This window comes from Talpa occidentalis, unplaced genomic scaffold (genome assembly GCF_014898055.3).
Source record: "Talpa occidentalis isolate TD23 unplaced genomic scaffold, MPIMG_talOcc4v2.1 talOcc4.10, whole genome shotgun sequence".
NCBI lineage: Eukaryota > Metazoa > Chordata > Mammalia > Eulipotyphla > Talpidae > Talpa > Talpa occidentalis.
In genome coordinates, this window is record NW_023600993.1 from 11,309,194 (window position 1) to 11,323,467 (window position 14,274).

Consider the following 14,274-nt stretch of genomic DNA (forward strand, 5'->3'; position numbering starts at 1 on the left):
GCAGGGGCAATTTCTTCTGCTAATCATTGAAGGTCAAGAGGTCACCCAAAATGAATATCAATTGTCTTATGTCAAGAGGCAAAGTCTATAGTTTCTCAGAGAGATTGGCAATCAATTCAGTGTGTAATTGGGCATTATTAAAAACACCAATATTGTTGTATCAATCATTTGTTGTTGCATAACAGGTTACTCCTGCTATGCAAAATTAAGTAGCTTAAAGCAGTGACCATTTATTTAGGCAATGATTCTGTGCGTCGGCAGGTCCATCTCTTGGCCTTGCTTGGACTCAGCTGCATGTGAGCAGGGCAGCTCTGCTTCTACTGTTTGCTTGGCCATGATCTGGAATGATGCGGGAGGTCCTTCCAGTTGTTTCTTATCATCTAGCATGGTAGTGTGAACTTTTGCATATAGTGACTTTCGTTCTAAAAAAGCAAGAAAGAATACTAGGCCCTTGAAGCCAAGTCTCAGAATGCACGTGAGGTCTTTGCTCCTTGTTCTGTGGTCTGAAGCATATCACATGACTTTCCCAGATTTGGGGGGTGAGGAAATAGACCCCATCTCTTGGTGGAATTTGCTATAAAATGTCATGGCAGGCTGTGAAGGGGACCCAGTGCCTGTGATGGGGGACTGTGTTTGCCTTGGTGCTAGGAGGGGTAACATATGTCTGAAGAGGTGTGATCTCAAACCTTTGAATCATATATAATGTCATTACAGTTTACCACAGGTGCTTTTAAGTATCATGGGAATATAGAAGTTGAAAGAAAAGTTGCATTGTGGGGGTCCAGACATGCCATATTGTCAGTGTCCCAGCATTAATTCTACCTATTCATGATGACTACATAAGCTCAATCTGTAAGCTGAAAGGCCACTTGATTCACATTCAGTGAGAAACTGGACCATCAAGCAGACTCAGAATTCATATCAGCTTCATCAGGGCATTTTCTCCATGTAGACAAATCATGGAGAAGACAGTTGCCAGAAGGTTCCTATGATCGCCTGGAAATAGAGTCAGGGTAATGCTGGATAATGGAGATGCCCTAACACTTGGGCATCTACTTACATGGTGGGGATATAGGTCCATGCTTCAGACTAAACGTTCATGTAGCTCTTTCAGGGCACTCAACCCCCAAGAACCTGTTAACTGGGCACTGCCAATGTTTGTCTTTGTAGTTTTCCCTTTTCCTTACTCTTTTTTTGCCTCAAAAGTCTTCTGATGAATATAATTATTTTGATTTGTCAGTGTTATCAATCAGATCAGAAAGCTGTCTGGTTGGCTAGTCCCAGCCTTTGAAATATGAACTAAGATATCTCTGCTTAAAACAACACTGTGTAGACTTTGTGATTAAACTCTTTCTTGAGGAGTAATTCAGAGCTGTCCCTAATATCTCCTGTAAGAACCCAGATATTTCACTGGAATATCTGGAACTTTCATGCCAAAATCAGGACACATGGGTATCTGGACCTTCATGCGTAAACTCATAAGCAGAATGGACAAGAGCAACAGCTTCAGGCATGCATGGTGGTGATCACCTATACTGGAAGGAAAAGGGAAGATTCAGTATGTCAACAGCTGTACCGTTGGCCTCAGGGTTTTGTCGCGATATCTGTCCTGTGCATTATAGGATGTTTGAATCCCTCGCTATCGGTTCTAGTAGTTCTCCACTCCCACCATCCTTAGACCCAAAAGGGTATGTCAACATGGCTAAATGTATCTGGAGGGTAAAATCACTGTGATTAAGAACCACTGGTACAGATCTTGGTTTGAAATCTTAGTATCTATCAGAAACACCTAGAAATGTTATTTGTTTTCTTTCTGTTTTATCCTGATTGTCATAACTCTTCTGACTTTTTCTGTTTGGAAGGAAGGAACCAGAAACTCCACCTCAAATCCAAGCTCCAGACCTTAATCCTTGACCGTGACCCATTTCGCAACCATAGAAGAGACTTTAGTGATTAGATCCCCCATGGGTGACACTAGAGTTGCCTAATTTTTGGTACAATACACAGACAGGAAATTGAGGAGTCCATGGCCAACTGTTCAGTATTATTGGAAACACTGATAATAAAGAGCCTGACATTGTCAGCAATTAAAAGCAAGTTCACGTCCCTCTCTACCTGACTTATACTTGACAGAAAGAAAAAGGGGGGGGAACATGGATGATTCCTGGTCCTATTATGTTTTCTTGAGATCTGTTAGAGTGCAAGGGCTTTGCTTATGGCCTTCTGGACTGAAGGACTGCTGGTTTTGCTCCTGTCAATAGTTCACTCACACTAGTAATGTCCTGTAATTACCAACAATTGCAGACTCATCGCGGTGTCTCTGCATTGGCTCAGCCGTGGCACAGGAATTCTTGACTCCACTTAAGCAAATGGCACCCCTGAGCCCAGCAGGCTGCCTCTGCTGAGATCCATCATCAATATGGCAGCATGGAAAAGCAATAACCAGCTTAAATAGTGTTAAATCAGGCAGGACTAGAAGAGCTTCCAAATGAGAGGAAAGCTATGTGTTCTCTTAATTTTGAGATTTTTTTTTCTTTTTTCATTAGTGTTATCTGCTTTTTCACAGATGAGGAATTCAAGACTGTGTTTAAGCAAATTGCTTAACATCACACAGCTAATAATACAGCTTTAGTTTAAACCCATCTCATGTTTTATTGTTTTTGCTCTTAACTATTAAGACAGCTAATGTTTATTGAGCATTTACCAGAGACCAGGCACTATGCTGGATATTTCACTTAAATTATCACATTCAACCCTTTAATTATCCTAGGTTAAACAATGCTGCAGTAACAATGAGCCCTATTCCATAGAAGCTTATTTCTTGCTCACCTAAGAGTCAGAGGTAAAGCTTTCTGTCGATGTCTGCCTCTCCTGGCAGAGATGCCGGAAGCCAGCCTGCATCTGACCTGTGGCTGATCCATCCCTTAGGCCCTCGTTGTAATTTGCAGCCAGATGCCTATACCCCATTTTCTAGAACTCAATCATATGGCCACTCTACACTACCTGGAAGGCTGTAGAAAGAACCACAGAAGTAAATGTTGAAGAGGTACAGAATTTCAGGGTGGAAGATGGAAAACTCTGGAGATAGATGGTGGTGGTGGTTGCTCAATACTGTGAATATTCAATGCCACAGAGTTAAGCACTTCAGAGAGTGAGAATGGTAGCTTTTGTGATCTGTCTTTTACCAAAATTTTAAGAGAAGCTTTTCCCTGGTAACATGACTCTGAACTTGCCCCTTATGAAGCAGCAGCTTGACATCACCTTGCTAAGCCGTGTTCGCTTCTTCCCACCCCAGGCACACTTACCTAGCATGGCCCTCGCTCTCTCAGCAAGCAGGGGTGAGGACGTAGCAGCTCCTGATTGCTTTCTCACCCCAGTTCCTTCTCTCAGGGGTCCAGGGGAAGTCCTTCCTGGCATTGTTAGGAGCGAAGAGCATGAAAGAGGTGGCACCACTCTGCCCAACTCTTTTGTGGAAAAATTGTCCATGGTCATGCTCTGTCTTTGACTTATTCAGAAAACTAAAGAAATCCCCTTTGGGAGATACTTTGGAATTCTGAACTAACAGCACCAAGTACACATTAGTCAGTGAGTGTTCTATCCAAGAGTGAAGAGGGAGCTTGCTGGTCACCGGAAGTGGATATTTGCCCATCAGGGAGAGCATTTTTCACAATAAGTCGCAATTGCTGTGGTAAGAAGCAGTCCTCTCAGGTTATTCAGCCCCTTTATGCCCACTTTGGCTCTGAAAATTAAGATTGTCAACCAGCTACTGGGAAGATACTGGGGAAAACTAGGAGCTGGACCAAGCTGCTGAATAATAAAGGAGAAGGAATACCCTGAGCACCAAGTTTGAGAGCTCCCTCCCCGTGCAGCTAGAGGGCATAATTCAAACAATGGGGCTCCCCACTCTGTCCAGAGGATGCCATGTGCTAGTGGGACCAATGATAGAGCAGAGAGAACTGCTTCATTGTCCACTGCACCACCTCATTAACACTGAAGCTGAACAGTTGCTTCAAGATCTCAATTTTTTTTTTATTTTTTGCACTTTGGAAATGTTTTTAAACCTATTCTTGCTGTTTTCACAAACTGGGTTGACATCCCAAGAGGCCTGTGCACTGAGTCAGTTTCTGGACAGCATCTAGCCACTCTCCCACATTTTAAACTTTAAATGGGAGTTTCTTGTTTTTAAGTATTGCAATCTGCAGCCATCCTGGGTATTGCTTCCCGGGAAGTCTTTCCAGTAGAATTACAGAACAAAACCTTAAGAGAACTAGCTCTTAGGAAGAAGAATTTTTTATATAGCGATTCCTCGAGGCAAAGAGAAATGACTCTTTTCTAGGTAATAGGTCCCCCACTTCATGGAGTTAGCAAAGAATGCTGGGCGTGGCCCCTCATTTACCTACAGAAGCTGCTTAGACAGTAGGGTTCCAGCCAGGCTCCCCTTTTATCCTGTGTGGCCTCCAACTTCTTTTCTTATAAAAGAACTTGACTTTGTCCAGTCACTCAAACTTTGTTTCTTTTTCTTTTCATTATGATAACCTTAGTTTACAACACTGTATAGGCTTCAGATGTGCAGTTGCTCAAACTCTCCACCCACCAGTGAATGGTCAGTCACCATCCACCATCAACCAATCCACTCACTCTGTCCATCCTCTCCCCATCTCTTTCCCTGGGTCACCACTATTCAGTTGTCAGAGTCTAAGCGTTTGTTTTGTTTGTTCGATTGCCTGATTTTTTTTTATACTCTACAAATGATTGAAATCATTCAGTATTTGCCTTTTCTGCTTCTGTCTTAGTTTACTTAGTTGAATCCTCTCAAGTTCCATCCACGTTATCACAAATGACAAGATATCTTCTTTTGCTGGCCAAGTGGTATTCCGTTGTGTGTATACTTGGCACATCATCTTAATCCATTCATTTGTTGTTGTGCAGTTGGGCTGTTTCCATATCTTGGCGCTCATCCAGTCACTCAAACTTGATGGGACCTGGGAAAATTGACTCATATATGAGGCAGATTTACACATCATGAGACGAAGATATTAATTTACTAAATAACAAAAACTAATTTTCATGCCCCATGCAAGTTACTCCTTCCTTGATATCTGAACATTTTCAAAGCAGATTAAAAAGAAGTTACTTGGTAAACTTGGAAAAATCAAGGCAATGACATATGAAGGGTCTTCAGAAATTCTACCCCCATCAACAGTTTGACACAGCACCACTTTGGAGTTCTGATGGAATTAATAGGATATTTGCTTTTTAAAATGCAGATAATTCTTGGACTTTGTGAACTCATTAAATCTGATCCTAGGCCCCACATTTGAGCTGTGGTGAGTATTGTCAGAGTATAATTTTCAAAACTTAAAAACATGACTCTTATCTAACTATCAAAATGAAATGTGTCAAAGATTTCATTAAACTCAAAACCAATAAAATGATAAAACTTTTCCAGGAGCATTTTGAGGAACCAGGTTTACACCATTTTTTTTTCCTTTGGTTAAACAGGACTAAGATTTTTATAATAAATACAAAACTGACTGATGTCCTTCACTGTGATAAATCATGAACTTCAGAACTATCTTTACTACCAGACAGAAATCATTGTGTCATATACAAGTTAAATGTGGCTTCACCGAGTCTGAGCTCCTAATTAATAAATAATAAATAGGAAAATCAAGCAGTGGTACATTCTTAGAGGAAAATAAATCATCTTTGGGTGTTTTGCTAGGCAGAGCATCAGTCACTGAAAGGACTTGTAGTCATATCTTGACTTATTTCCAGATTATGGATAATTTTTCCTAGTAGGCTCAAATAGCTCCTCAAGTTCACATTTCTAGAACCTGATTTATGTCTGAAATTCTCCTCTGTCCCCCTTCACCCTCCCCTCCCCCCATCTTCAGGTGTCAGGCCAAAACTTGACCACACAGGATACCTTCCCAGACTTCATTGTTCACACATGCATTCCTTCAGCCATTTTCCATAGCATCGCCCCATCCATCGCTCATGGCACTTATCATCATATGTAATCATCATGTTTAGTCTCCTCTAGTGAAATGCAAATACCAAAATCCAAGGAAAGGAACCAGCCTCCCTAATTCACCTCTGTATCCTTAGCCCCTCAGTCAGTGCTTGACATATAGTGGATACATATCAGCCTAATGATGGGTGGTGCTTGGGTGGGTGTATACGCATGCCCACAGTGATAGTATCTAGATCTCATAGGGGACAGCCTGCTAAATTTTTACTATTAGACTGCTCTTTAAAAAGCTCCAGGAAAAGCACCCCTCTCGTCCACTTTTTACCCTCATACGTATTGACACTTGATTAGTTTATTATTAATCCATATCACTTTTGATCTGGGACACTTCCTTTCATTGAAGGTAAACGTAAATTTATTATGAAAATTTTCTTTATTACCAGTGTCTGGAGAATACCCTACTGCAGTCTATTTATCATTGTACTGTATCCTCTCCTAACTTGTTTTCCCGTGAATTCAAAGTCACTGTCCTATCAGTCCTTCAAGGTTGTAAGAAGGAAAGGAATAGTTGGGTGAAGGAGAAATCAGTAGGGGCTGGGGGTGGCAATCCCTCAGGAATGAGAGGCTGGACTGAAATTCAGGAAGAGCCAATATCTTGGCCTCTCTTACCTCTCACAGCATTGCTGTGGAGAACAAATTCCTGTCAGAAAGGAAATGGGAAAAAAATCAGCATGCGGGCTTTCCAATATCCTTTCATTTCACTGGCATAGTTCATAGTTGGTTATTCTCTTTCCTTCAAACCCATCTCTGAAATAGCAGGGACTAAGTCTAGTACGAAGATGACAAATATTGGCTTACCTTTAGGGTCTGAGATTTTCAATGGAAAAATCAGGAAGGGGTGGGGGTAGGTGGTCAGATGAGAAGGACAAGCAGGATTCAATGAAGTCTTGGAGTGTGAGAAAAGAAAGGCCCATCTGCTACGTAATGATTCCCAAAACTTTTTTCTACAGCTGACTTGTCTTATTTTTTTCCTCCTTCCCTTTTCCTCAGCAATTAAAGTCTAGCCAAATATTATTTTCCAAGTACACAGCATGCATGGTTGCTCTGTCATGTAAAACACTTTATGACAGCTGCCTCATGAAAGAGTAAAATCACTAAATGGGCTTTTCAGGAAGGATTACCTCCAGCTCATCACCCCCGTAGAGCAGCTGACCCTCTCTGCAAGCTCTCTCACAGTGCATTCACCCCTGTTACTCCTGTAACGAAACCCACTCTGGAAGAATGTATTCCAATTGACCTTACAATGGCGTGATGTGTGATCGAGAACAAGGTTGTCAAACTTGAGTGTGCATCTGAATCTCCTGGAGAACTTGTTCAAGTAGATTTCTGGGCCCCAGGCCCAAAGTTCCTGATGCACTCAGCCAGGCGGGAGACCTGAAAATGTGCATTTCTTACTCATTCCCAAGAACTGCTGATGCTGCTAGTCCAGGTTCTCCAGTACAGAGTCACTGAAATGGAAGAAGTAGCGTCAGGTGTTCCTCAGTCCACCCATCTCCACCTTAAAATTTCTCTCTCTCTCTGTATCCATTATTTCCTTCTTTCCCAAAATGGCTTGTTCATCCGCCCACATCACTCTAGTTCCTCATGGTACTCAAAGATTTATCCTCAGCCAGTCACTGACACACGTATTTTAAAACTAGAAGGAAGCCTTGGATTGACCTGGTCTCTTCATCAGGATTTCTCCACCTCAGCACTAGTGACATAAGGGGCCGACCTGAGCATTATAGGACATTCAGCAGCACCCCAACGAGATGCCAGTAACACCCCCAATTATGCCAACCAAATATGTCTCCAGACATTGCTAAATGTCTCCTGGGGGAGAAAATCACCCCCTACAATTGAGAATGACTGTAGTCAGCAGCATCTTTAGTGTCTCTGAGATGGGCGGGCAGCATTGTGTGAATCCCAGGAGGCACATGGTAGCCTAACTAAGATGGTGGTTCTCAACCTTGGCTACGTACTGGAATCACTTGGGGAGCATTTGATTCCTAATTGATTCCTAGACCCCAATCTCAGATCAATTAAACAATTTCTTGGTATCAGCCCAAAGCATCAGAAATTCTGAAAAGCTGCCAGAGTGACTCTAATGTACCTCCAGGGTAGAAAACCACTGTTGACCTAAATAGACAGGAAACTTAGCCCCTTGTTGATTTTTTTTTTTATTTAAGGGTATTGAGGAGATAACAGTCTGATAACAGGATCTCCTAGTAAGTTGAAGACTTTTTTAGCCGACAAGTCTTAAAATTCTGCTGGTGTGTAATTGTTACATAAACTTTTTTATAAAGAACATAAAATATTTCCAGGATTCTGAGTAGGCTCCTTGGGAGGAAATAGCATGTCAGCCAGGACCTTGAAAGAACAGAAATTGGTCATTAATATGCTGATGTTGCAGCATTTTAATGTATTCAGGAAGAGGCCTCTGTACAGGCCAGGAGATGGCAAAGCCGGTGAGGTAAACAGAACCCGGAGGTTATGTTAAGGAGTTTGGATTTTTATCCCCAGATCATTAGGAGGCACCAAGGGATTCTATGCAGGAAAGAGAATATTGGGATTCTTGGGATTCTGATCCCAAGAAGTCAAATTCTGCCTGTTTTGTGGAATTTGGATTGAATAAAGGTGCAGCTGGAAGTGGGAGATTGGGTTAGAAGTCATAGAAGTAATCCAGGCAGGGGTGACCAGAATCTGTCTTACTGGATGGAGAGAGAGAGAAAAGACTCAAGAACTCATCCCTGATTGCTAACTCTGTCACACTGATGGCAGTGGCACTGTTCCCTAAGCGCTGGCCATTGAAGGAGCAGGAGGTTTGGGGTGGGAAAGCTGAATCCAGCTTTATACTTGGGTGGATGGCCATCCAGTGGGTGGTTGGCCCAGGATGTTCTCAATTTTAGCAAGGAAAGTTCCACGGCCCAGGAAGTGACTCAGCCTTGAGTAAACCAGGACAACTGGGTAGCCTGGCAATTATCTATATGAATTTGATGCTCAGAAGATAGAACTGGGCCCAGGCATAAAGTTAGAGCTGTCAATAAGTAGATGGGATGTAGGGGTTCAGGTGGGAGGTAAAGAGTGTTTCAGACACCCACATAAGTGCACCTGTGTGTGAGTAGAAGGAAACATACCAAAATGATGTTAATGCTACTTATTTTTTAATGGCTAAATAATAAAGCCATTTTTAATTTTTTTTAAATTTTCTACCTTAAGAATGTGTTACTTTTGCAATAAAGAAAAAGAAAACATTAGGTTAAAACACACAAAAAAATCTTTAGTGATCAAGCTAATTTGTTAAATTTGCTTAAAACTTTTTTGTTCCTATTAAATATTCAGTATTGAAATAATCATTTTTGAAAGTCCCAGAGGGTTTTCCGGATGTGAGGCAAGTGTATCCTATTTTTGTATAGTGGCATTATACAACGTTAGAACATACACTGTGGATCAGTTTGCCTTATTTCTTCTTAAATTCTAGTCTCTGCTCAGGCTGAAAGTAAACTGGCCACAGAGTGATTGCTTAGCAATAGGCCCTCAGACAAGGTAGTTGTGCTACATCCTATCATTTTCTAAAATGACTTTGTCGTATACCATATTTCACACTGCTCATTTTACAGTCACAACCCACACTGCACAGGGATAAGTGTGTATCTGGCACTGAGTCTGCACCACCTAACTTCTTGGCAAATCACGTAGCCAGTGATTCCATCAGCTATTTAAAATAAGTGGGCCAGGAATGAGGACACCAATTTTTCCCCTAAAGTGAGAAACAGAATGTGGGAGAGGCTGAGTGATGCACCCCGGCTCCTATGCGAGCAGGTGCAGCAGTGCTGGGGGTTGAAGTCCAGTGCTCCCTGGAATCACATGACAGAGGTCCAGAGAGGAGAAATGACTTGCCCTGGACCACATGCTTCAGCAACGTCTGCTTCATCCAAGGCGTCTCTGTCACATACTCCTCCACAGTGTGTCTTCATGCCATATTTTTCTAGGACAGAGCTAACAACCTGCTCTTTCTCTTTTTTTAAAGATTTATTTATTTATGCATACAAGAATTGGGTGCAGGCCAGAGGTGCTGGGAGGATGGGGGTGAGAGGACTCACCAGAGACAGAGTGGGGAGCAGAACAGGCGGATCTACTGAAATACACTGCTGAGGGGAGCAGCAGGTGAGACAGGAGAGGTCTGCTGCGCCATGTGGGTTGCTCCCTGGCCAGGGACCGATCTTGTGCTCAGTGGCTGCGGATAGCTTCAGAGTGCTGAGACTTAACCCCTTGTGCCACCAGGGAGGCCACCAACAACCTTCTCTCTTAAGAAGAAAAGTCGAGAAATCACTTTCTCCTTGGTATCAGTCAGGATGCTGGCAGAGCACTTATTTAATGAAAGACTGTTACAAATGTGGGCCTCCCCGGTGGCGCAGCGGTTGAGCGCTGGGTTGTGAGGCTGCCTGCAGCCTCTGCGGCGCCGGTTCGATCCCCGGCTGCTCCCCGGCCACCGGAGGAGGGTCCCACATGGCGCGCAGACCCCTCCTGCCGCCCGCTGCTCCCCTCAGCAGTGTACTTCGGTCCTTCTGCCTGCTCTGCTCCCCGCTCTGGCTCTGGTGAATTCTCTCACCCTCCCGCGCTTCTGACTGTACCCAGTGCATGTATAAACAAAACAAACAAATAAATAAAAAAAAAAAAAAAGACTGTTACAAATGTAAAGCAGAGATGGATGGTAGAGTGCCCAGAGCAAACAATAACGGACCCTCTCCCCCCAACCCCCACCTGGTTCTAAAGGGAGCAGAAATTGTGTTACAAAGAGCTGACCCTCCTCTGCCCCTTGCCCAGGAACTGAAGCTATAAATGGACATAGGACTGCCCGGGTTGGAGGGGGGGAGCATGCCCCCCTCTCCTGCGGGTGCTTCCCATATTGGGGATCAGCCCTTAATGAACCTTGCTGTTGGGCTTCCATTAATGCCACCCACACTCTCCTGACCTCTTCAGCACCGAAGTGTGGTCAGGCTTGTATCTCTTGACAATCATGGGTCCTGTGCATAGCTGTCATGCCTGCGGAGTCTGGATGAAAACCACATATCAGGGCTGCAAAGATGTCGGGCTGGGGAGTTCAAACAGGTGAACGTTTCAGTATTGATGGAGCTTGGAGTTCTGGGAAGCAATTTGATGTGACCTCCCTCCCCTTCATTCTCCTGTTACGAGCAGAGGGAAACAAAATGCCTAAAATGGTGGCTTTTCACACATCAGTTTTCACAGGGCCCAGCTGTCCCAGCAGCGGGGGTCCCTGCATTTCCAGGTTCCAGGCTTTGCTGATCCATCACTCACCAACCCAGGGACATACCGTAAAGCAGAACAATTGTTGACTCCATGCTTGCCTCCAGACTGCCCCGCTGCTCTGGTGAGAAAGGACTTGCAGCACTGGGATGCAGGCAGGTGCCCATCCCTCACCTCCAACTCTGCCCCTAATTAAGGTGCTTGGGTCTCTTGGGTATGGTCTGGAGCTTTCTTCATTGGTTGTTGGAGATACTAGGACCTGCCCTTATTCCTTGGGATTGATTTATTCATTTATCCACCCTCCCAGTCATTCAGCAAATCTTAGGTTGCCCACTATATGCCAAGACAGCCTTGATAATCCGCATAAAAATTGTGATCAAAAAGCAAAATCAGATTTTTTAGAACATCTCAATTTCAGATATTTAAACCATTCATTCATTAACAGCGATAACTATCTGCGGCATATTTTTTTAGTACCAACTTCCTTAGCTACATGAAGTAGGGGGTCACGCATTCCATTAGATGTAGATCTCCATTCAAGAGCTTCTCTCTTTGGAGCTCCATGCTAGGTTCTTAGGGGAGGGGATGAACCTCTCCACCATCAGGGCAGGCAGAGCATAATGGGGAACCCTGACATCAATGCATGAGCGCACAGACACTTGGCTGAAGAGTGGAAATACCAGGGAAAGAAAAATCCATAAAGTGATATCCTGGTGTATGAGAGGAAAAAGATAAGGTCAGCCTTGCTTGTCTTATAGGTAATCTGGCTCCAGGGACTTGGATGGGATGGGGAAAGGACAGTGGTGCTGTGGTCCAGAGATGTCAAGACCCTGAAGTGTAGTGACATGGAATGTAAGAGTGAAGAAGTGGGGGAGTTAAGATTCCTCTCCAGTTTCTAGCCTGAGAATCTTAATTCCTCCCATAAGCCTTGCGGGGCAGGTATGGGCCCCGCCATTTTACTTAGTGAGCCTCCATAGCAAGTAGCTGGAAAGGTCTGATCAAGATTCAAACCCAGGCCAGCACGCCTCCAAAGCCCCTGCTTTTCTACTCAGATCTTCTCCAGGAGCTTCATATTAGTCTCCCCATGTGTCCTTCTTATTAGAGCCAAAAATCTGCTTGCTGGACCTAACAAGGTCCCGGGAAAAGAAGGGACACGGCACAATAGGGGGCAAGCAAAGGGTGGGGGCTGATTACCAGGTTCAGGAGTCTTCCTAGCCCACCTGCTCCTTGCCCAGGCCTCTTCTTCCCCAGCAGGCACACACATGGCTCTTGGGGTTCAGGTGACCTGGTCCTGTCTGTAGGAGTCAGTACACGCAGCCTCTGCAGTCACCCCTGGCAGATTGTGGGACTGCTCCCAGCATTCCAGGCTTGGGGGTACCTCCAGTGTGCTCAAAGAGAGGGACTTAGGAGGTGAGAGTTAGGAGCCTCCAGTTTGCTGTCCGCTCACTAGCTCTGTCAGGCTTCATCCCTTGCTCCAGCTGTCACTTGCAAGGCAGACTTTCTGTCGGGGGAAGAGAGCCCCCATGGGTTGGATCTGCACTGCAGTGATAAGACAGCTGTGGACAGATTTGAAAGCCCATCTTCCCCATCTTTACTTTGAGGCTCTGCTCCCCAAAACTGGGGGCTGGTGGTTCAGAGACAAGGTGCGGCAGCCTGCTCCATCATCAGTGATTGCCAAGGTAGCAAAGGTGTCGCCAGCGACCATGGAGCCCAGAGGTGGCACCCAGCTGGCCTCGCTGGCCACCCAGTCTCTTTCCTCATCCCAACATGCGCTCACATTTCATTTTTCATCCACTTCTCCTGCCTGCTACTGCAGATTGCTAAAGAGAATTTCAGAGGATGCCAATGGCCCAGAGTTGAGCTGGTTTCCTACCTCGGGAGATGCAGCGAGTGTCCTCAGCGGCACTCACCCTCTGAATTTAGCCCTGTGACATTTATTGGGCTTTGGAGACGTGGGAGAGGTTTTATGAGGCAGTTTCCTCGGGACAGAATTCAACCTCATCTGTTTTTCTGCTGTCAGTACATATAGGGGAAAGAATTTTTCCTGTTTCTCATAATAGGTGGCTTCCATGAAAATTATGTAAAGCAAATTCTGCTTTATGTAAGGCAAATTCTGATTTCCTATTGATTCCTTCTTCTAAGAAATACATTGCTCTGGAAGGGAAAAAATCTTTTTTGCGCAACTGTTAAGTCTCAGGATATTGTATGTGTTAAGAGAACTGTAACCAGAACCCTTCAATATCCTTGTCTGTTACACAGTGAAAGGTTTCTTATTATTTTCCTTCTATTTGTGAATCATTTGTTACACCTTTTCAGCAGTTTATGTTCTTAGCAAATCACAAAGGGTGAGATTCTGGCCGATTTCTGCACAAAGTCACCCCCTGCTTTTGAAACTGGATACTCTGCAGCTGTTGAAAAGAAAGGCCTGTCAAGAGCAGGTTCTACAGCTTCCTGAGTCTTTCTCCAAGGTCAAGGTCTGAATTCCACTCACCATTCTGAAACTCTTCTTTGTGGCTTTGGATAAATAACCTTCCTGTGATTCCATTGTACTACCTACAAAACAAAGGTGGCAATGCCTGCCCCCACCCACTTCTCAGGGATATTTTTTTTGAGTCAATGAGAAAGTTTAAAAAAAAAAAAATGGATTCTCTGAGGGATTTATTATTTTAGAAGTGCTTCCTTAGCAGTGAGGGCCACACCGTCAGGGCAGCCAGACAGATGGTTCAAAGTCTCTGACTGCTGAGAAATGGAAGAATGAAAAACAAACTCATTGCTTTGTCAGAATTTTGTATGTGAAATCCTTTGGATCTTGCTTAATTTATCTGACTTTAGGGAAGTTACTTTACTTTTCTAGACCCCCATCACAGGTTAAGCTAGCACCTGACTGTAGAGCTGTTGTAAGAACTAAAGGAGGAAACACATTTGATACATGGTCAAGAAATGGAGGCCCAGTTCCTTCTAATGGATATAAGAATATCTCCTTTTTAAGATGA

At 44.0% G+C, this 14,274-nt stretch overlaps 1 protein-coding gene across 2 annotated transcripts in view; it reads left to right on the top strand.

The window, feature by feature from the left end:
* CPNE4 (copine 4) overlaps positions 1–14,274 on the top strand; it is a 385,184-nt gene that overhangs the window by 311,736 nt on the left and 59,174 nt on the right. The gene's annotated exons all lie outside the window — the stretch shown is intronic.